Here is a 23809-nt window from a genome sequence, read left to right on the forward strand (position 1 = left end):
TTTTAGTGCAAGCCCCGTGAGCCGAGCTGGGGCTGGAGGCTTGCTGCCTGCCACGCATGGGCTGTGCAGGCATACCATAGGGGTCAATTCAGGGAGAGCTCTGTCAACATAAGTGCGGGGGGTGAGGGGGGGAAATGAAATGTTTCAGTACCTCAGTTGTTTCATTTGTGAAATTGGGATGATGATCATACCTATCTTGGAGCAGTACAGTGTGAGGCTGAAATCAGTTGAGGCCCAAAATCTGTCAACATGTCCATTACATCAATTTTTGGCTGTTCAACATGAGTGACCACAGGGTGATCAGCAGAACGCTCAGGGTCTCTCACAATAGGAAACAGAAAATTGAGGCACTCCAAATCAGTGATTGCTTTTGAAAATGTTGGCCTCAATGTTTGTAAAGCACATTGAGATCCTCCAGTGGAAAATGCTGTTGAAATGAATAGTAGTAGTATTATGATGATGAAAGTTTTCCATCGTTCTATCTGATAGTGCTAGTGTCTGATCTGTAACCTAATGGGCTTGATTTTCAGATGTGCCAAGCAACTGCAGCTCCCAGTAGGTACTGTGTGTTCAGCACTTCTGAAAATCAGGGCTACTGTATTCTAGCCAAGCCCTGGGTCCATCCCTTTAAAAATAGTAATGATAGAACATTTCATTTATAAATATAAAGTTTTTAATTTTAAGGGAAAGGATAGTTATAATTGAATGCACTTTCCAAACAGCATGTTTATTAAAAGAACTAAAAATACATCATTTGAAGAAAGTCTGATTTCTAGAATATCTTGAGTAGCTAATCAAATCAGAAGATTCCTTCTCAATGTAACAAGAAAGTGTTTCAGAAGTTTCAATGAATGACACAGATCTTAATGATCTGACATCCAGAGCCTGATCCAAAGCCCATGGAAGTCAAAGGGAGTCTTTCTGTTGACTTCAATGATCTTTGGAGCAGGCCCACAGACAGCAAATAGTTGGGCTAAATTCTCAGTTACATCCATGCAGACATTGTTGAAATTTGCATGACCCCTCCGAATTTGGCCATCTGTATTTAAATTGTCCTGAAAGGTATTCATATCCACTGAACTCCTGGTAAATAGTTTGGTTAATTGAAGTATACATTGTGCTTAATTCAGTAAACAAAAACCACTTTGCGCTTACTTCAGCCACTGAAGACCTTCAGTGGTGAAGACAATTATGCCAAAACTGGTCAGAATGTTCCTCTGAGGGGCCTCCAAAGTGCACGGTTAGGTGGAGAAACCAATGAAACAATCTATTGCCTATAAATATTGCACACTTGTAACACAAAATATTAAAGTGTGCTATTCTGCATTATCCTTTTACTTTGAGTTGGGCAACAGTTAAATTAAAAGCAGATGCATTTTTGAATAGCCCTGTTTTTATAAACTTCCTGTATATACCCAGGAAAAGCTCTGTTTGGAATCTAATCCATTTTAATGTAATCAGATGATGGTCATGGTCATCTTCTTTATTACATTTCATAAATAATTATATGTCACTAATTTATTTTCAGTTGGAAGAGAAGTGATCTCACCATGGGCTTAGGAAGTAACAAAAGCTTAGTATGGCCACAAATGGCCCTAGCTATGTTGGGGCCGTAGGCAAAAATGTTTGTGTTGCCTCTGTGAACAGTTTCAGACTGTAAGACACAATTGAGAGATAAAGAGCTTGACTCACCCTAGCATCCAGACCAGGTGTGTGTCTTGGCTCCATCTCACCATTATAAAAGACTGAGAGTCCCTCTGAGGAAGGAGAGAGCTAGAGGGAGGACTGAAAGTTTGGCCGAGAAAAGCCCTGACACTAGTTATCTGAGGCTGAGGCTTTAACGTTTGTAAGTGCAGTGCAGCTTTGGGGATTGGTTACTTCCTTTAAAAATAAAGGCAAACCCCAAAAGGGAATATGAGTCTGGACAATATCGTATTGAGTGTGGGAATGGCGTGGGCATTCTGCCTGTTTACAACATGTTTCTCTAAGTCCTCAAAGTGAGTCTGTCTCTTTCCAGTCCTCATTTCCTGAGTTGTTCCACTCCCCTTTTCCCATCCCACTTCAACTCTTTTCTTCCCATCTTCTTCACAACGGTGGGGACTTTTGCATCTGGCTGCCTGGTCGTCTTTGTAGTATGATGAGTGGAACTGGAGAAAGGAGGTCAGGTTTCAGGAGGGACCTAGTTTGGTGTGACACCAAGGGCTTGGAGACCGTCAGCTGGGCCAGGAAAACACAGGTCTCTTGGCATATAACAATGGTCGGTATACATGCAACTCTGCCTGCTTTCTGCATTGCATTGCTTATTGCTCAAGAAATGCAGTGGCAGCAATTTGTCTGTAAGCATTTCTGGAGAATGGCAACTTTGGTACCTGGCCTGGTTATCGAAAAGGGATGGGATCCTGGGCACAGAGTCATTCAGCCTGATGCTGTTTTCCTGCAAGCTCTGCTCTGGGAGTGGGGAGGTAAGTAGGGGGTCTTCTGACTAGACAGCCTCTTCCTGCACTTGACTATTCCTCCCGAAGTCATAATGATCTCATGAAATACATTTTTACCTAAATCTGCCTCTATGTAGGCTTAGCACCCAAAGGATTGATAACCATACCATTTCCATCAGGTGAGAAATAAACTCAAATACTGGCACATGTATAGCTCTGTGAGCTACTGTGAATCCATACATGGTATCACCAGTAATTCCTTATTGGAACATGTTCCTTGCCATCCACATGATAATAAACTGGGTAGACTTTCTGTCCTGCTTGCTCTGCCAGTCATAGACCTGTGAGGCAGATGCTGTCCTTAGGAAGAGCTAAAATGTTAGAGTGGAGAAAAAACAGCTGGGGGGGAATTCGACAAGACTCGCACCTGAGGGAGCCTAACAACTCTCCAAAGAACCATGGTATCCTATAAGTTACTTACATGGGTGGACCCCTACAAAGTAACTCATTTTTTACTTCAAATGCAGAGTCCTCTCACATGCAGTAATTTAAGTTGCAGGGAAAGGGGGGAGAGAATTTCAGAGTCTGTATTCAAACTGTACTGTACATGGGCACAATCCAAAGACCACTGGAGTCAGATTAAGTTCAATGGATTTTGCTTCAGGGTCTCTATGATATGTTAGTGGTTTCCAAACTGAGGTGAGTGGTGGTCTGTGGAGAGCTGGCTGGTCCCATGGTGCTGGTTCTTGTTTCCAGCTGCTTTAATCTCATTAGAAAACAGCTAAAAACACATTAAATATTTTCTGAGTACAGTAACTCCTCCCTTAACGTTGTAGTTATGTTGCTGAAAAATGCAACTTTCAGTGAAACGATGTTAAATGAATCCAATTTTCCCATAAGATTTAATGTAAATGCAGGGGGTTAGGTTCCAAGGAAATTTTTGGGGGGCAGACAAAAGGCAGTATATACTGTACAGTACTGTACTGTGGTTGGGAAGTGCCCCTGGCTTACCCCACAGCCTGCTGCAGGCAAGGACGCTAGAAAGGACCTTCGCAGCAGCAGTGGCAGCTTACCTGAAGAAGAACAGGTGCCGATTTTGCTGGAGGATGCTCCAGGCCCGCCTCTTCCCGTCGCTGCTCCGCTCCACTCCAGGCCCACCTCTTCCCACCCCTGCTACACCTCCTCTCCGGAGCACGCCTGCTCCTTCCCCGCCCCCAGAAAGTCCTAAGCGCCGCCAAACAGCTGTTTGTCAGTGGGGGAAGTGCTGGGAGGGAGGGGGAGGAGGCAGAGAAGAGGAACTCGTGCAATACTCCCTTGTAAAGTCGCTGCTCTTTCATAAAATCTTACATGCAGTGTACAGAGCAGGCAGCCAAATGACGTTATTTGGGAGCATTGCACAACTTTAAACAAGCATGTTCCCTAATTGAGCAGCGACATAACTTTGAAACAACGTTGAGTGGGAGGACGTTAAGTGAGGAGTTACTGTATTACTCTTCCATTCAAGCATTAGCCATAGTTGCCACAGGAGATAGTGTATGCATGAATGGAGTAGGAGGTGTCTGAAAGACAATTTCTCTATTACATTGTAGTCCAAACTATGGAAAAAGCGTGGGAACTCCAGATTTAGTAAGGTACCTTGATACGGTGGTGATAAGCAGGGTGTAAATACCTATTTGGAGAAGATAAACTTGGAATAAAGTTACGGGAGCTACTCTGAATGTACACCCCTTGCATCTGAGATGGTAATGTTTGAGAGGACACTGCTAATGAGATACTTTGCGTCTCTAGGACAGCATGTTTAACTGTATTTAGTAGTAGTAGGAATTGGTGAACCAATTTAAAAGCGAAAACAAAGCAAACCTAAAAGGTAACCCAATCCAAAGATCCAAAACCGCTTTTAAAAGTGAATTCAGCAGCAATTGAGCCTGAACTACTTGAATGTTGCAAGCAGGAGCAGTGGAAGCTTCCTCTGTGCTGCCTCACTAAGACCTCCATTCAAACATACGAAGGGGCCTTCTACAGGAGTGAAAAGAGAACTCGCTTTTTGGATGCTGGTCTCCTGTCTCTCATAATGCTGCCAAGAAGAGTGCAAAGCTATTTTATATGCGTTGGTGTCTTTTGGAGATGGGCACACTTGTCTGTCAAAATCTGGATGCAGACTTGCAACGCATTTTATATGCTCTTGTCATTGCTAATCAATATAATGGTGAAGCTCGTGGGTCACTATCATTCTGGGATAGATGCAAATGAGGGAAGGGCTCGTTACCATTCTTCTGAGCCACCCAAAAGCAGCCACCTTGATAAGTTTTTGAATTATATGTTTTTGTAAAGCTCTCAAGGTTTAGGGAGGCCTTAATTTCCCTCTGCTTGATTATCCTGAGCTGCCTTTGTAGTTCAGTAGAGGGTTGAAGAGAGCACAGGTTGACTAACATACATATCTGTTGCCTAAATTCTGGCACAGTTATGCACAAAGCCTTGTATTGTTTTGTGCTATAGTACCACCTGGAGACAAACGAAGAGTGGAGCCCCAATGTACAAACATAGAGGGAGAGGCAGTCCCTGCTGTTAAGAGTTTACAATCTAAATCGACAAGACAGGAGGCAAAAAAGAAATACATCATATGAATAGAGTGGACAATGTGATGCTCTGCAGACATGTTAGTTCTTGTGGTTTTTTTTTTAAGGTCTTATGTTATGCTCCCTCGCCTATTACCCCTATCATTGTATTCCCAGTAACAAGACTACAGGACTCCTCATGGCAGCCAGTCCTCCAGCTGCAGTTTCTATAGAAGTAGGAAGGGCCACAGGTGGTGTGATGCTTGCAAACCAGCAGATAGAATCACTCCCTCTGATCTTCCTCCTGCTTATCTTTTGGCTGATCCATTCAGCACATCTCTGCTCGTAGAGTACTTGGGAGTTTACCAAAGGAGCAGATGCTGCTGTGGGGGTTAAATCTCTTATTTTCCTATTCTAGGCACCTGGATTGATTGGTGATTTTAGGCGGGGGTGGGGAAAGAAGGTAGAATTCTACTTCTGTTTTGCTAAAAACGGGAGGAAGAAAAAAAGAAAATTTTAAAAATGTTTTTGAACATTGTACCTGATTAAAAATAGCCTTCTCTTGTGACAATGTTAATAGCAACAGTAAATGTAGACATTCACTCCAGCAATTCCTATATCCTCCTGGAACTGCAGCAAATTGAGCATATGGGATACACTCTCCAAACCCTAATGGGTGGTATTTGCTCAGAGTTTCAGAGTCAGGTGAAAACTCCACAGTCCACACCTCTATATCTGGGAGGGAAAGGGGAAATTCCCTGCTGTCTCCACATTTAGCAAACTGTTTAACACTGTGCATGTAAGTAAGACTCGCCACAGTTAAACATCTAACTTCACTTATAATTGTAATGATCCATTTCCCCCCACTTGAATCCCACTCATGTGTCTTGTGCTAGTACATGGAAAATGCCAAATGTCTGTTCTCGGAGAGAAAATATTAAACCTATCGAAAATAAAATTGCCGAGGTTCAGGGAAATGGAGTGGGGAGGGGAGGATGAAATCTGGCTGGGAGGTGGGCTCAGGCAGCTGGAAGGTGTGCAACTTTCAATGCTTGTAAACAGTGCTAAGTTAATAGTCCTGGAATACAAAGCCCTCCTTATCCATAGAACAGGTACAGTACGGCCAGTGACAGTGTAAGCCTTCACATGCCCTGTTGGTGTGCTTCAAACCTCTCTAATCTGGGGCTGTATCCAGTAATGGGAGGCTCAGTTTCCATTCAGTCCTTGGCTAACCAGCAAAGGTATCATTTGTAGCAGTGGTTTGAGTGGGGAATACCTAGCCACGAGTATTAGGATTGTGATACAGAGCCTTTACCTCTCCACAGACCATTCAGATTCAGTCCATGTCAGTAGTGACTGGATGTTACGGTTGTCTGGTAGCTGTTCAGTGAGCTTCAGGAAAGGAAGAGGCTGTTGAAAGGAAGTGCTTCTTCACGCAAGGCACAGTCAACCTCATTGCCAAGGCCAACACTATAACGGGATTCAAAAAAGAATTAGATAAGTGCATGGTGGATGGGTCCATCAACTGCTATTAGCCAAGATGGGCAAGGACGCAACCCCATGCTCTGGGTGTCCCTAAGCCTCCAAGTGCCAGAAGCGGGGACTGGACGACAGGGGGCGGATCACTTGGTGACTGTCTGTTGTGCTCGTTGCCTCTGAAGCACCAGACACTGTTGGAAGACAGGACACCGGGCTAGATGGGCCATGGGTCTGATCCAGTACGGCCGTTCTTATGTTCAAACTAGTTGTCAGTAGACACATGGCTCCATCCTAGGAGTGGCTGGCTCGTGATATTTTTCTTTTCCTGGTTTGTTTCAAGGATTCCCCTGCCCTGCGCCCTGTTGGGCTTACAGAGAGAGATCCATGTTCAGGAACAGCCTCCTTGTCCACGCTGAGGCAGAGGGAGACCTTGGCTTGGGCTCTGGTAAATTTGTAGTGAGGAGCAGGTGTTTATTAAAGCTGTGGCAGCTTTTGGTCAGGGGAGACCTCCTGGTGAGCCCTGGAGGGAACAAAACACCAAAAACAAAAGACGCCTGAGCACGTTCATGAGCATAAGGAGAGTTTAATTAAAGTTACTCAGATATGCCACTCCGGCTTAAAGGCAGCTCAGGAAGATATACTGACAAGAGAGCAGTAGGGAAGGGGGAAGGGCATTTTTTAAAGTAATAGGATGAGAAGAAGATGCCCTTTGCCTCTCCATTTCAGATTCCCAGCCCAGTTCCTAGCTTTTATCCATGATTTTATGAATACCGTGTGTGTAAACCCAGAACTCCAGCCTTCTGCCTGTTTGCCCATTGCTTTACTAGATGCATTCTGCTCCCTGTTGTGAGACGTACACCCTCTAGCATTTGAAGTCTGCTGTGTGTTTACAAGAACATCCTATTGTTAGGAATGACTAGCAAATTGGGTGGGTTTACTCTGCAGTGAAATCAGTGGTAACATTACTCTCATCTTCTGAAAGGCACATGGGCCAAATTCTTCTTTCAGTCACTGGTGTAATTCCAGAGGTCAGTACGGAGTTCCTCTGGATTTACACCAATGTAACTGAGAGCTGTAGTGCATTGGGGACATGGCTATTGATACTATCAGCCCCTCAGATATAGAGCCGAACTTAGACTGGCAGAATGCAGCCTCTTAGCCTTCCTTCAGTCGAAGGGAGCTGGAAATATGAAAATTAATAAGATATAACTTTTCTTTAGCCCATTAAATTTAGTAGGAGTTATCTGGTGTAAAATGTAAAAAGTGGTTTAATTCAGCCTTACAGCACAACAGCAGCATGTTGTGCTTCCAACTGAGAGACGTTAAGTTTAGGAACAGACAGACTACTTCAGTCCCCCCTGCCAAAAATAATAGTAAAAAAAAGAAAAACCCTTCAAAACATCTTCAGTCATTTGATTACCTGCTGTGCATTTAATGTTTTATTCATATCTCACGCATGGCCTTCCTTCTTCGAGTAGTAAGGAATTCTGCTCACGCCTTTGCTGCAAATTAAACTGCATTGGATTTAGGGGCTTCTGTTGCTGTGGCATATGCACTTCAGAGGTTTTTGTACAGGCTAGCAGTGGGACAGCAGGCTGTCTGTCAAAGTGGTCCGAGTGCAGCCCTCTGCACTGCAAGCATCAATTTGTCAGCCAGATGAGGCTGGATGGGCCTGATGAACACTGATCAGGAAGCCAAGGAGTCTGTGTTGGCCACAGATTTCTATAATTACAGCTGGGTCATGCAGAATTTTTAGACTCCACTTGATTATAAAATGAAACTCTAATATGATTTAAGGACAAAAGATTCAAGACTCCTGTCTCATATGGAGGTCAGGTTTCATTTATGTTAGTCTTGCACATTTTGTCATCCAAAATTGTTTGTTAGGATACGTCACAACCCATTTTCATTAGAAGGAAGGGTTGAATTTTTGTGTTCAGAGTTCTGAAGTAGGGGGATGGCAGCCCTCAGGAAACTAGCTAGACCAAGGCAAAAGTATGTTTCCAAATGACTGTGTGTAGTAAATTCCTGTGGCACTGGTTTTTACAACTGTTTGAGCTAAGTAGGAGAGAGGAGGAATCAAATGACTGCACAGTATTCTTAAACTTTGTAAAAAGAAAAGGAGTACTTGTGGCACCTTAGAGACTAACCAATTTATTTGAGCATAAGCTTTCGTGAGCTACAGCTCACTTCATCGGATGCCACAAGTACTCCTTTTCTTTTTGTGAATACAAACTAACATGGCTGTTCCTCTTAAACTTTGTGTGTCTGACTTGAAAGAAACTCTTTTCTAAACAAGCTGTTTTCTTGCTAGGGTGACTTTACTTAGAAATTGATGTGAATTTGGGGCCAGGTTATTGCCTCTGATTTTAGCTCCAGAGGTGAGAAAGGAAGAGTGGATGACTTTCTCACATCGCCAAAACTCTGTCTGTGGGTGGGGCATTGTGCCTAAGAAGCATCATTTCCCTCTTTCAATCAGTGGAAGAGATTGTGTGTGAATGTCAGAGGATCAGGGCTCTGCTAGCTTTGGAGTGACTAACTGGGGACATAGCGAAGGGAGAGATGCTTTCCACAGTATGCTAACATACTATGGAAGGCATTACTACCTGTGCATTCCTGTACCATGCTTTCAAATGTCCTGGCATGCAAGAGTCCTTGAGAGAGTTCTGCTGTCAGAAAAAACAAGGATGATCCTGACTAACATGCCACAATATATCCCCACTGATTTCAGGATTTATATGAGGCTTGGGGACTAAGCATCCTTTTTACACATGGAAGTTGTTATACAGCAGAAACTGTTCTTCAGAGTCTGTGGAGTCTTCTGCTTAATTTTGATCTGCCCATAGTCCTGGGTACTTTATTGATTCCAACTTATTGGTGGTGAAGTCAGTTACCTGATAACCTGTAGGGAGTGTGGATAGGGGGTAAAGTTGGGACTCAAGTCAGGACACCTGGTAAGGCTCTATCACTGCCCTACCATGTGACAACAGGTGACTCATTTAACCTCTCTCTATCCCCGTCTGAATTGAGCAAAGAGTGAGAGTTGATCCATAAACAAAGTTTGACGTCAGGAAGCAAGATCTAAGAGATTTAGGGAATTAATACACCAGAAACCCATCTTATTGGCTCATCCACCCTATCCTCCTTCAGTTATGTTCTGGCAGCATGCCACAGTAATGATGTGAAGATCTTTCAGGTATTTGGTCTTGGAAGCAAGAGTTTCAAAGAAGATCTTTAAAAGGAGCAAAGTGCCAGTTTGTTACACCGTTTCAACCTTTTCATAAGCACATTGTTCTCTCCATTTTAGTATGACCTCTGTTTGTCACTAATTATACCTTCATCTTGATTACAAACTTCCCTTTAGCAGGATAAGGAATATACATTTAGGCAATATTACTTAGGTAGGCCAGGCTCAACTTGATAGCATTATTGATGCATTGTCAGTATTCTTGGTTCCATGACGAAACCAATGGCAGGACTTGTGCAAACAAACATGTGACTTTACCTGGGAAAAGAAAACGTCCTTATGAAAAAGGATACGGTGGCTGCCAGAGATGATTCCGAAAAAGTGCATCTGATTCAGAAGAAGAAATTAGTGTAGCAAGCCTGGTTTTTCCCTTCAGGCAAGCTTACTTGTAATTTTCAATTTAGTAAACGATTTGAGTAACAGAGCTTGTTGATTTCTTTAAGATAGTTCTTAAAATGATACTGTGATCTGGCCGTAAACGAATAAAGAGACAACCTTTTGGTTTTTTTTTACACTCCATGGCTTGTGAATGCCACGTGTACAAGTTTGCATGAAACCATCCACTGAGAATGAGGCAGTATCACACTTACTTTAGAGCTGTCTAGAAAACAATTCAATTTTATGGCAACTTTCAAGGTTTCAGTTGTTGTTTTTCTACGTTGGAACAAGATCAAAAACTTTCAAACATTTTCACGAAATGGAATTGTGTCAAAACAGCTGTTTTCAGATCGAAAAGCTCAGGTTTTCAATTTGGGTCACTCTCTCATCAGAGGTGACGAGAAAGCCCTGGACCTCAAAAACCTTCCCATTGAAAACATCATTGAAACTGATTCAGCTTTGACAAAACAGCCCATTTTAATGAAATTTCATTTAGTTCAAAATGTTCTGAACATTTCTAACATTTTTCCCACTGCTGTTGGCAGTGCTGGATTAAAATATAAACTAACTAAGCTACAGTTTAGGGCTTCGCAATATGAGGGGCCTCTAAAAAAAAGAAAAAACGGACTCCATTTCAAATTTTATCAAAATTGGTTGATGAAGGAGATATGGGAAAAGAAGATTCTCTCTAAATATAGACATTTTCATTCAAACATGACAAAAAAATATACACATCTGGCTACACAAATACCCTTACTTTTCAGTAATTGTTCATTATTGACAGGCGGGAGGCCAGGGCTGAGGAAAAAACAATAATTGCACTCGTAAAATTAGTATTTCTACGAGTAAATCTGCTATCAGTCTCCTAAGGCAGCGTTTTGCTGGCCAGCTGCTACTGGTAAATTCTGACCGTGCCTTCATAACTTATTTAAATAAAACTCAGTGCCGTTAAAAACAGGAAAAATGTGAGGTCGGAGACAGCAGTGTCGTGAAGCCATCCTGCCAAGCTCATATTCCTATGTTAGTGGGCTCTTTCTTTCTTTGGATCTGTACATACATACAGTTGTGTATTTTAGTGCACACGCCACTTTCTACTTCATGCGCTATCCATACTTCACATGATTGAGTTTTCAGGTGATTGTGTTATGGACTTTGGTCAAGTGGATTTTGAGGAAGATAAATTTGTGTTGGCTTCCCTTTGTCAGTTTTGGGAACCTTTACAGTAAATATCAGAGAGTGCTGATGAAAGGATAACTAGAGGGTTTTGAGAGAAGTGACGGAAGATATACATGTATATCAAAATATTCAGAGTACTTGGTGAACAGGTTATTTCAAACTATGTGCAGATATGATTTATAGGCTATTAAAGCCTATAATATTCATTATATTTGCTTGAATATAGGCTAGTTTTTCTCACTTTCTCAATGCCTGTCTAGAGATTACCAGTCTTTTTTTCTGGTAAATTCTTTTTCTCTTTTGCGCATATAGCTTGTTGTCACTGTGTGTCCAAGGTGTTTACTCGAGATTAATTAATGGCTCTGCGGGAGACAGAGGATAGAGAAGCAAACATGAAGAGAGATGTCTGCCTAGGAAAAACGACTGGGATTTTTTGCACAGTGGGTTTGGAGCGCACAAGATAATATTTTATTATAGGTAGTATGCTATGTAAAAATTTGTATGTAGATTATAAATCACATATCATATGCATAATACATTGTATTTTTATAGTATGGCAAAAGAAAAATCCCAACAATTCATTGTTTCGTAGCAAAAATCAAATTGGAATAGACCTTTGTAAATATATTTTATATATAGTCTGGACAAACTTTGTATTACCCTAACAAAATGAATCAAACATTTTTTCATTTCTTCATATGAAAAGAAGGATCATTTTCCTTATTCATGGTGTAAAAAAAATTGATATATCCTCTCGGTTTCCTGTGAGAAATGAGACAAAATAGCACTAACTTTCACAGAAATATCCTGGTAAAACAACATGTGTTTTGGCATATATATATATTAATAAAAATATTATTTGTTGTTGTATAGATGTATAAATCTCACTATTTGTGATATAAATATTTTTTACTGGTTTCAATACAAGCTTTCTGCTACTAATTTAGTACCAATATTGGGTAATTCAAGCATAACCTTCTATAAAAACAAAACAAATGAATTTAGTGGAAAAATAGAACACACATACAATTTTCTGATTGTTTGCTTATTACCTGAGCGTAATTCTTATCACTATAACTAATAGTTGAGCTTTAAGCTTGTGGGTTATCTGCATTCTTTATCTTCTATTGCCTCTTGCATCCTCTATTGCCATCTTATATTCTCTGAGTCTCATTGCGTATTCAGACAAGGAATTCCACTATTTTATTCCACTAATTCCCCAACAGAGAAGAAAAATTTCCTGAGAACTCTTCTAGTAAGTTGTATTATTAACTGTATATATTTTTTATTTTGTATTTTTTATATTGTATTGTTTAATTCTACTTTACTTACCTATGCAATTAGTTCAAAGAATTTGTCTAAAATTTATTTGTCATGATGTCATCGTAACAGAGAGGGCTGCTGAAAATGAAGGTGGTTGTTCTATTTTTACAACTTTGCCTTTGTATATATGCAAATATAAAGCTTTGGCATTTATATATTCACTGTCCTTCCTGTGAAAATAATAAATTCATTTGTTTATGGTATGGGGTCTCTTACACTTGACATAGCTTCGGGCAGTGGTGGGGAACCTGCTGCCCATGGGCCGCACGTGGCCCGTCAGGGTAATCTGCTGGCGGGCTGCGAGAAAGTTTGTTTACACTGACTGTCCACAGGCATGGCCACCAGCAGATCCCAGTAGCTGTGATTCACTGTTCTTGGCCAGTGGGAGCTGTGGGAAGCCACGGGCTGCAGGACACGCTGGCTGTCACTTTCTGCAGTTCCCGTTGGCTGGGAACGGTGAACTGCGTCCACCGGGAGCTGTGGGCAGCGGTGCCTGTGGATGGTCATGTAAACAAACTGTCTTATGTCCTGCCAGCGGATTATACTGACAGGCCACAGGTTGCCCACCACTGGTTTTGGGCCTCAGAATGTCATAATCCAGCCCAGGCTGTTGGCCAGTCACTTATTAGCTCTGTGTTTCAATATGGCATTTCCTTCAGTAAAATAATGCCATAAATTAAAAGGGAAACATCAGTGAAAAACTGTTACAGTTGGACAAGTAATGGAAAAAAATAAAAATAAAAACAACAAAGCAAACAAAAAGCCACAAATATTCATTCTCATTATTAACTTCCATACATAAGCATGCACATGGAAAACAATCTGTGAACAGAAACAATATTATTTGACTTATCTAACTAATGGCAACTAAATTTTACAATTTGAAGAGTTAACATTCATAAGCCATTGAGTGTAATATTCAAAAAGATTTTTGTTGAAGGAATGCAAATGATGATGAATGCATTTGTGGAAATCATAATCTTTTGTTGCCTCTATATAAATCCATGGTACACCCTCATTTTGAATACAGCGTGGAGATGTGGTTGCCCCAACTCAAAAAAGAGATATTGGAATTGGAAAGGGTTCAGAAAAGGGCAACAAAAATGATTAGGGGTATGGAACAGCTTCCATATGAGGAGAGATTAATAAGACTTGGACTTTTCATCTTGGAAAAGAGACGGCTAAGGGGAGATATGATTAAGGTCTATAAAATCATGACTGGTGTAGAGAAAGTAGATAAGGAAGTGTTGTTTATTACTTCTCGTTACACAAGAACTAGGGGTCACCAAATGAAATTAATAGGCAGCAGGTTTAAAACAAATAAAAGGAAGTATTTCTTCACACAACGCACAGTCAACCTGTGGAACTCCTTGCCAGAGGATGTTGTGAAGTCCAAGACCATAACTGGGTTCAAAAAAGAACTAGATAAATTCATGTAGGATAGGTCCATCAATGGCTATTAGCCAGGATGGGCAGGAATGGTGTCCCTAGTCTCTGTTTGCCAGAAGCTGAAAATGAGCAACAGGGGATGGATCACTTGATGATTACCTGTTCTGTTTATTCCCTCTGGGGAATCTGCCACTGGCCACTGTCGGAAGACAGGATACTGGGCTAGATGGACCTTTGGTCTGACCCAGGAGGGCGGTTCTTATGTTCATAAACAGAAAAAGAAGCTAAATTCATCAGATAAGTTATTCATTGTGAATTATTCAGTCAGCTCTACAATAAAGAGAGTGATACACTGTTTGAAAATGTTATTTTCAGTTAATTTTTCCTGTTACAAATGGACAACTTTCTTTTTATTCTTGGGTTTGTATCTGCAAAGCGTTAGGTCAGATGTTTTAAACCTGGGTGTCTGAAGTTAGGGTCCTAAATCTGTATTTTTGGTAGGTACTGGGGTGACCAGATGTCCCAATTTTATAGGGACAGTCCCGATTTTTGGGTCTTTTTCTTATATAGGCTCCCATTACCCGCCACCCCCTGTCCCAATTTTTCACATTTGCTGTCTGATCACCCTAGTAGGTACCTGGTTAAGGTGCCTAAATATAGATTGAGGAGCTGAACTTTGAGCATGCAGATTTGAAAATGAGGGCTGAAGTTCTCATGAAATAGCTGGTTGAGCTGTAGTGGTTCAAACTCCAAGGGCAGACAAGGAAAGACATGAGTTGCATCCATTGAGCTTATCTTGTTTTCAAGTTGGTGTAAGTGCAGCCTGTTCAAATCATGGTTTTCTTTCTTTGTGCTTGGGATTTGCAACTGTGCAGCTACACTAGTTACTGGCAATTGGTGCTTAAAACCCAAGTGTAGACAAGGTTTAAATTTTTAAACTTGAATACAACTTTTAGAAGGCTGACCTAGCAAGGGATGACAAGCAAGGTAAATGTAGGTCCTACAGATTCAATTAACACTACTAGGCCTAAAAGCCTGAGCAGGGCATGATCTGGCTTACCCTAATAACATGCAGAGAAAATAGCTTGGAAAAAAAGGCTTTGCCTGAAAGAAAAAATACTGATGGAGGACAACCCTCTTTCTGGTAACTCATACAGACAAAGAATATTACAGCTGATGAAAACCCAGATCGACAAAGGGAAGAGAATAGAACGAACTCTGTTACACCACATTAATCAGTCTTCCAAAATGCTTCTGCATTAGCATGATTTCTCAATTTCTTCCTCAGTGGCAAAAAGGAAGGATGCAATTATGTTCAACTTGTCCAGGATTCAGTTATCTAAATAAGTCTTTACTGTAATACTTGGGAGTAAACCTATACCACACAGAAACCTGCCCAGTTATTGTGCTAATTATAGTCTGTGTCAAGATGATGGTTAGACATTAACAATATAAAGAAGCAGTTAATGGATGTATATGCAAGACTTGCTGGATAGAATGGCAAAAGTTCATCAGGAACTAATCTCTGCAAAAAACATAACCTAATTCTAAACACTAGACCCCCATGTTAGGGACGTACATGGATATTAGGTGGTATTCTCTGGGAATAATTATTTCCCCTCAGTTAACAGCATCTCCAAACTTCTTTTCCTGTCTGTGTCTGGCTTATATGGATTCAGGCTTATTGGACCTCTACTAATCATGGTGCTAATCAAAACTGCAGCTCCCCACCCAAAAATAGGATAGCATTTATTTCTTACGAGTTTCATAGTTACCAATACTTTGAGCCAAAATAGCCCTGGCGTAAGCAGGTGTGACTCAGCTGAAGCAAATGGAGTTGCATCTGTTTGCCCCAGGACTGAATTTGTGTAATCTTGTCTTGAATCCTTTGCGGGTATATATATGTATGTCTCGGGGGCGGGGAAAGGACAGGAGGTGGGTTAACCAGTGATGAGCTGCCAAAACCTTAACAACGGTTTCCCTCCTCACCCCATGAGGAGGTCATTGCCCACCCCCGCCCCCCGGGACTCCTGCCCCATCTAACCCCCCCGCGTTCCTTGATGCCACCCCCCCCCAGGGCCCCTGCTCCATCTACCCCCCTCCCCTGTCCCCTGACTGCCCCCAGAACCAGGCAGGAGGGTCTTGTGGGCCACCGTAGTGAGTGCCCACCCTGCCCCTAAGAGCCAGAGGGACCTGCCAAGGGGCGAGGTGGGGAGTCCCAGCGGTGCTTACCTGGGGCAGCTCCCAGGAAGCATCCAGCAGGTCCCTCTGGGTCCTAGGGATGGGGGAGCGTAGCTAGGGGGCAAGCAGGGGGAGCAGCCGCTCCCCCACTGATCACATCAAAAGAGGCACCTTACGCACCGACTCCGTGGGTGCTCCAGGGCTGGAGAACCCACGGGGAAAATTTGGTGGGTGCAGATCACCCACCAGCAGCTCCGCGCCTGGCCCCAGCTCATCTCACCTCCGCTCCGCCTCCTCCCCTGAACGCCCCGCCCCACTCTGCTTCTCCACCCCCTCCCCCGGCTTCCCGCGAATCAGCTGTTTGGCGAGAAGCCTGGGAGGGCTGAGAAGCAGGCGGTGGCTTCCTGCTCAGGCCGAGGGTGGCGGAGGTGAGCTGGGGCAGGGAGCGGTTCCCCTGCGTCCCCCTGGGTTACCTGCTGCGGCACGGGTGGCCCTCCTCGTGCCCCCCTGCCCCAGCTTACCTCCGCCTCCCAGGGTCTGAGTGGGAAGCCGCCGCCTGCTTCTCAGCCTGCTCCAGCTTCCCACACAAACAGCTGATTCGTGGGAAGCCGGCGGGGGGGGGGGGGGTTCACGGGCGGAGAAGCAGAGCGGGGCAGTGCGTTCAGGGGAGGAGGCGGAGCGGAGGTGAGGTGTGCTGGGCCTGGGGAGCTGTCGGTGGGTGTTCTGCACCCACCACATTTTCCCCTTGGGTACTCTAGGGCTGGAGCACCCATGGAGTCAGTGCCTAAGGTGCCATTTTTGGCCAGTTAAATTTAGAAGCCCTTTTAGAACCGGTTGTCCCTTGCGGAACTACCGGTTCTAAAAGGGCTTCTAATTTTAACAACCGGTTCTAGTGAACCGGCTCCAGCTCACCACTGGGGTTAACTGAAGAAACTGGAAAATACAGTAAGGGCCAGATTAATCTGTGGTGTAATTACATTGATTTGGGTGGAATATAGGTCCAGAAGTCCAATAGCAAACATGGTACTTCAGTATTCTAACACTATTGCTCCCTGCTAAAATAAATAGCACTGTATGAAAACATCAGAGTTTCAATGAGGGAAAATAGCTAACCAAAACAGAGATGATGAAGTAATTTCAGTTCAACCTCAGCAGTCCTACCGTGTCCTCATAACTAACAGTTCATAGGTTCTGCTGTTGTCAGCAGCGCTTTTTGATACAGAATATGAAGGGGTATACATTTTGTTTAGCCAAGGCACATAGCTCTCTGTTGGAGATTAACTCTGATCTTGTTTCTATTGTAACCAGGAGACCATCTCAATAGAAAGGCTTTCTGGACACAGAATGGATTTGCTACATTGTTAGGATAACTTTTGGCCTTTGTATCAGTCCCCTGCGGCAACTAAACAAAATGACAAATTCCTGAGAGTTTTAAATTTCAGCCTGACCCTTACTGCTGATACTAGACTATAATTATGGCAGAAATGTCAGGGCCTCCTGTTGTTTTATTACCAGAAAGTAAAAAAAGAGATTATTGCCTTATGAATTCCTTACTCAAGCTGCAGTATGTTCTTTATGCTGTGGTCAACCTGGACCAGTGGTTTTCAACCTTTTTCATTTGTGGACCCATAAGAAATTTCACATGGAAATTTCCCCCTTTGGAAATCTTAGACATAGTCTGTGGACCTGTCGGGGTCCATGGATCACAGGTTGAAAACCACTGTTATTTGGTAACAACAAGCTTTTGCAGACCCCTTAGCCATAGTCTGTGGCCCCTCAGGTGTCCGTGGACCACAGGTTGAAAACCACTGAACTAGACTTCCTGGGTCTTGGTGAATAAGAATGGTCAGGCTTGGCTCTGTGCTCTGGTTGGATGTTTTAGGTTCGCTTTTCTCTGATTTAAGGTAAACCTGCTGTTTACTCTTCCTCAGGCTTTCTTTGTTTCCCCCTTCATTTGATGTACATTGTGACCATGATTCCCCAAATGATTCCTCTCAAGATACTTTCTAATAGTTTGCTTGAGGACATTGAGCCAGAGGTTCCCTTCCCCCCCCCCCAAAAAAGGGGGAGGCCTACAGCATGTCTCCTAGTCTCTATAAAATCTAAAGCCCTAGATTATACAGCTTTCTAAAATGTTATTTAGACAGGAGATTCCACATGTCTGCAGGGAAAAAAAGAAGCTGAAGGGCAAAGAAAAGGACACATGTCAAATAAGTGTCACTTGATTTATCCACTTGTAGAGCTGCTTAGTGTGGTGGTGGTTTATGTGATTTAGTCTGCTGGGGCTAACAGGATTCTCTCTTGCAAACAAACTGTCACATCTCAATGAGCTTCTCATTTTCATCATTTTTTAGAGTGTGATGCGCATTTCTATTCATGCTGTCTCTCGACAAGGTCAGTGTTCTCTGTGAGCATGGATGATTCTAGGGGATTTCATGGCTCTTCCTGGTGGCGGGTACACTCTCCAGTCCAAGAAATGTGTCTCAGTTGTTTCATAGCCTTTCCCCCCAGAAATTTTTCTCAATAGCACTTTTACTCTGTGTTAATTTTTCTAAATCTTCTCTCAGGACTTTTCAGTATGAAGGCCTGAGCCCTACATTTTTAAAAAGCAGCCGCTGATTTGAGGTGCCTCAAGTTTTGGTTGTATAATTTGCGACACTTTGGGTCTGATTTTCAGAGGTATTGAGCCCCTAAAACTCAATTTGACTTCAGTGGGAGCTGAGGATGCACCATACCTCTGAATCCAAGACTGAGTAGACTCAGATTATACACACTGGATGAGTAGCAACATTTGGAAAAGTATGTCTCCAGCTCTTAAATCAGAGTGCTTGTGAAATACAAGACCAAATTCTGCCTTTGGTTATTAAAGTCAATAGGATGGCATGGATGTAGCTGTGAGCAGAAGCAAATACTTGTTTCTTACTACTTCTTTCCAGAAATATTGTCAATTTCATTCTATTCTGAAATTGTTCTTGCTAGTTCGCAACAATTGGTGTGACTCTGATCTCTCTTACATCAGTGTAATTCCAATGACTGCAGTGAAGTCACTCCTGATTTAAATGAGTGAAGTAAGGAATCTGGCCCAATGTCTCCTGGCACTAGCTGGGGAAAAGGGAATGGACTTAAACATTAGCCTTTGCTCAGTTTTCTGACTTGATTTAACATTTTGTCCCACAACTACCTTGTTCTCTATGACAAATCAAACTTTGGGTAACCAAAGTATTTTATATACAAAACCACAAGCCCAGTAACATCTTTTATTTTAGTCTCTTAACTTGTTGTTTTAAACGTAACACAATTTTGCTTTGCCTTCATGTACATAGGAGTAATGCAGGTGCAATTTAAGAGCAAATCCTGAATGAGACTTGGGAAATCCAAAGCCCTGTCCACAACATGGCAGAACAATCCATGTTAGCTACATGTGTGTTCCTCAACCAAGTATCCTGAATCAGATAGACATTGCCTTGCCCCTAGGGTAGTCATTTACACCTGTGCAGAGTGAGTGTCCTATGAATCAAAATTCACTATTTTCTTTAACTGTTTATTTATTTGGGAAGTATTAGGAGGTTTACAAACATCCTTGTAATGATTATTGTTTTGTTTCTGATATTTACATGGTAACAGTGAACATTTGTTTACAGAGCCATTAAATGGGAATATAGTCATCAGAACTATTTAACAAGGTTCTACCACATTACAGCATGAGCATCATTATATATGTAACACGTCATTTCTAGTGATTTTTATTCAATTGAGTGAAATCTCTAATTATACATATTTAATGGACGAGGCGTGTCTATCAAATGGTTATATTAAAATGGATGGGGTGCTGGATTTTTTGCTGGTGAATGTACTTTGAGTATCGAATAAGAGGTAATTAAATACCTAAGTATCTACTTGTCCTCTATCTGGTTTGCTGTGTATGTAGTTGGTGTGTTAAATTTCCATAATCACAACCTCCCTTATTTTTTGAACCATTCCTCTACAGTTGGAGTATTTTTCTTTTTCCAATGATAGGCTATAAATAGCTGATTGGCTACTAGCAGGTGAGAGATTAATTCTTCATTTTCTGTTGTGTGACCATTTCGGCTAGGAAGCTCCAGGAAGATTACCAAAAGCTCACTTCATAACACATATCCAGAAATTCAAAACTCACACTTATGTATCAGATGGTTGCTTTTTAACATTCACTTTGAATAAATATAAATGACTACACAAGGTTCAAGGAATCGGAGAACCAGGTCAAGTGTCTGGGTGTAATAAAGTGTATAAAACATTGAATTTTGTTTGACAAGTGATCTACAATGAGAAGTACAGTAAGCATTTTCTAGTCTTGTAAAGACCCTTAACCTTCCAGTGCAATAAAGGGTTCCGTATACTAGTATGTGCTTCATTGCTTCATGTGCTTATAATTGGAAACAAAATCTGAATTTTGTTTCATAAGATGTAGAGTCAAATTCTGCTCTGTTACACTTGTGCAGCTTTTTATTGACTGCAGTGGGAACTGGACCCACATGACTAAGAACAGAATTTGGCCTGTAATATATATTACTGGAAGACAGGATAAGATGCTTAATTTTATAAACTGAATTTGTAATGTAATTTTGTAACACCACTTAGCTTGTGGTGTAGACCATTGAATTTTAATATCTTCCTATTCGTGCTTCTACTCTTCACATTATTTTTTACTATTCATGCTACACTGGGTACGCATGGAATTACAGTCAAGAAGGGAACTGAAGAAAGCTGGACAGAAATAACAGTGCTGGTCTTAATCTGCCTTAATCTGGAGGCCAAATACTGCCCCATTCTCCAGGGGTATGGAGGGGCTGATTGTACAGAGGTTTTGCTGAGGAAAAGGGAGGGAGGATTTGAAGAGCCCATGCAGTATCAAGTTCTTCTCCATTGGGGTTTTCTGTGTACCTACATATAGGGGGATTTGAGTTAAGCCAAAATCCACCGGCCATCCTCTTGAATGGAGGAGAAATGTACTGGCCATGGGACTATGCTACTGTTCGTGAGCTGGGGTCAGTCATTCCCACTGCCTCTCCAACACCCTAAAGAGTTCCCCTGCAGGCAGCCTGACTGTTGGGCTAGGTACTAGTTCAATGATTTGGCCCTCAGTGAACATAATGCCAAAATAAGCATCTCGTTCTCCAGTCCAGCAAACATCAGGATTAGAGCTCCACTGTATAACACTTAACAGGAGATAGGCCCTTTCCGAAAGAGATTAGGATCTAAAGACACAATATGTCAAGTGGGAGGGAGGATGAGGGTAACAGTGAAAGGAAAGTGTAGTTACATAAACTTATGTGCACTATTACATGATCTTGACCCATTTAAAGTAATTTGTTAATTATAGGAAACAAGTAAACAGACAATAAAACAGATAGTGGTAACCCCTATTGTCCACCCGCCTAGACATTGTTCATTGGAAACCTCCCACAGGCTTCATGGTAGAAAGTCGATCTTGAGGATGGACAGAGGAGTAGCTTTATGGATTAATATGGTCAGGGTGTCCAATGCGCAAGGGGCACTTGGGAAGAAATGCTTGTGGGAGAGGTGGACACATGGTTAATTGAGGTTGGCATCACTGGCAGAGTAGAAGATATGGTGGAACAACCCAAATAAGATAGAGAGGATAAACAGGGAAGGGTAAAGTTCGAGTATTGTTGAGTTTCTTTCATTATCTGTGACGAGGTTAAATAGCTTCAGCATACAGTAGCTATGACCACATTATTTTTCTGGTGGCTGATTTGTTTTTCTAACAACAGAGCAGAGTGGTACATACCCAGAACTGGATGTACCCGTAACATGGACCCAGTAAAGTGTGCATGTGTATGTATGTGCCACTATTTCATTTTCTATAAATGGTAAATATTAAATGCTTAAAGGAAAACAATGAAGCTCTACATAATCTGTCACCGGAATGTGCTTTTACTCAGACTAACTCAGATAGTTGGGATTACAGCTGTAGTTTATTTTAAAAATAAAAAACCCCACATCCTTTATTCTGTAGAGCACAGAAGCCACACTCCCACAGATTGAACTTTCTACGTGTCTTGCTATAAATGAACTGTAACAAGTCTGTACAAGATTTGCTTTGCAAGAGAAACAGCAAAATGGATTTTGTCTGTGCTGTGCATCTTATTGCTTCCTACAATGGGATATTAGCAGTAAAATGATGACTCTGGCGTGGGAGGGAGAGGGGGAAGTAGAAAGAAAAAAAAAAGGCAGAAAAGTGGTTGTTGTTTTGATAGTACCTTACATGCAAATGATGTTTTACAGAACAATAAAATATATGGTCCATGCCCTGAAAAACTTACAATGGAAGGACCTGATCCTACAAACATTTACAACTAGATTAAGTGTTTGCTACCCTGAGTAGTCCTACTAATATTGGAAATGTAGGCAGGATGGGCCATAAGGTTTGGACATAGATATAGCCAGTGATGATAACAAACACAAGAAGGGATGATGAAGGAAAGTGAAGACAGTTAAGTGCACATTACCGAGTTTGGCTTCACTGGCTGCTTGAGAATTCCCCTTGTGAAAGGGGCATAGAGCCAGCCTGGCAGCTCTTTGCAACCCCCCGTCCAAGCCCCCAACCTTGGAGGTACTTTTGGGAAAAAATGGGTGTGCCCCGCAAATCGCTGTGCCCGTGAATTTCTTACTATTGCAGCAGCCTGCAGCTGCTGAGGTGGTTGTTAATAATGCTGAGGACTGGACTGTCTCTTAGCCAGCCCCAGGATCAGTGGAATGCAAAGCGGGCACCATTGCGCATCCCCTGCCCCTCAGCTGTGCTAGTGTCTCTCCTCCCTCCCTGAGACCGTAGCATTTCTTTAAATGGACTCAGTTGTGCTTGGGCTCAGTTTAATGGATGGCTGTCAGTCACATAATTATGGTTTGGATTTTTTTAACACAAATTATTACAGATGCGTTACAACGAGAGGGGACTAAAAGGATCGCCACTGTTTCTGTGGGGTATGTGAGGAGGCATTTGTAATCCCTTTGGCCAGTCTCTCTGGATGCTGAAACAGTGCTTAGTTATGTGGTTTTTCACTGAAGAATCTTTTGAGCTTTTCATCATTTGAGCACAGCGGGATCCTATAAGATTACTGCAGCCTGAAGCAAAAAGCAAAGGGCAGGGAGCAGTGACGGAGTGTTGACTGGAGGATTCTGGCAAATGTTTTTTAAACTGTAGGAGTGCAGCAGATTGACTATCAGGCCATTAGTGCTGATAATGGTACTCGCGGACCTTGTCAGCATTCCAGTGTCACGCTTTATAACCATTTAATTACCGCCTGTATTAAATATAGCCAAGATTTACCATTACAAATAACTCTGTAAGTGTCCTGTAGATGATAACAAAGTAGAGTGTGTTAACAGCGTAGACAGATGGTAATTGCTATGTTCATCCTATTATGTGTCTCTATCAATAATAGCCCTAACAGTGGATCTAATTTTCCTGTTATAAAAGATACTCTTTTCCTATATTTACTCTTTTAATTTGATAACATTTTCTTTTCCAGTTCAAGCATGAATCCTTTCCTCAAAGTTTTTAATTTTACTGTATGTTGTAAAATTAAACTTCTTTATCCTCCTTGTGAATGTTACAGGTTAGATTATCAGCTGGGTTAGGGTAC

At 42.1% G+C, this 23809-nt stretch overlaps 1 protein-coding gene across 1 annotated transcript in view; it reads left to right on the forward strand.

The window, feature by feature from the left end:
• SNTB1 (syntrophin beta 1) overlaps nt 1-23809 on the forward strand; it is a 184458-nt gene that overhangs the window by 40429 nt on the left and 120220 nt on the right. The window lies entirely within an intron of this gene.

Source organism: Lepidochelys kempii, chromosome 2 (assembly GCF_965140285.1).
Source record: "Lepidochelys kempii isolate rLepKem1 chromosome 2, rLepKem1.hap1, whole genome shotgun sequence".
Lineage (NCBI taxonomy): Eukaryota > Metazoa > Chordata > Testudines > Cheloniidae > Lepidochelys > Lepidochelys kempii.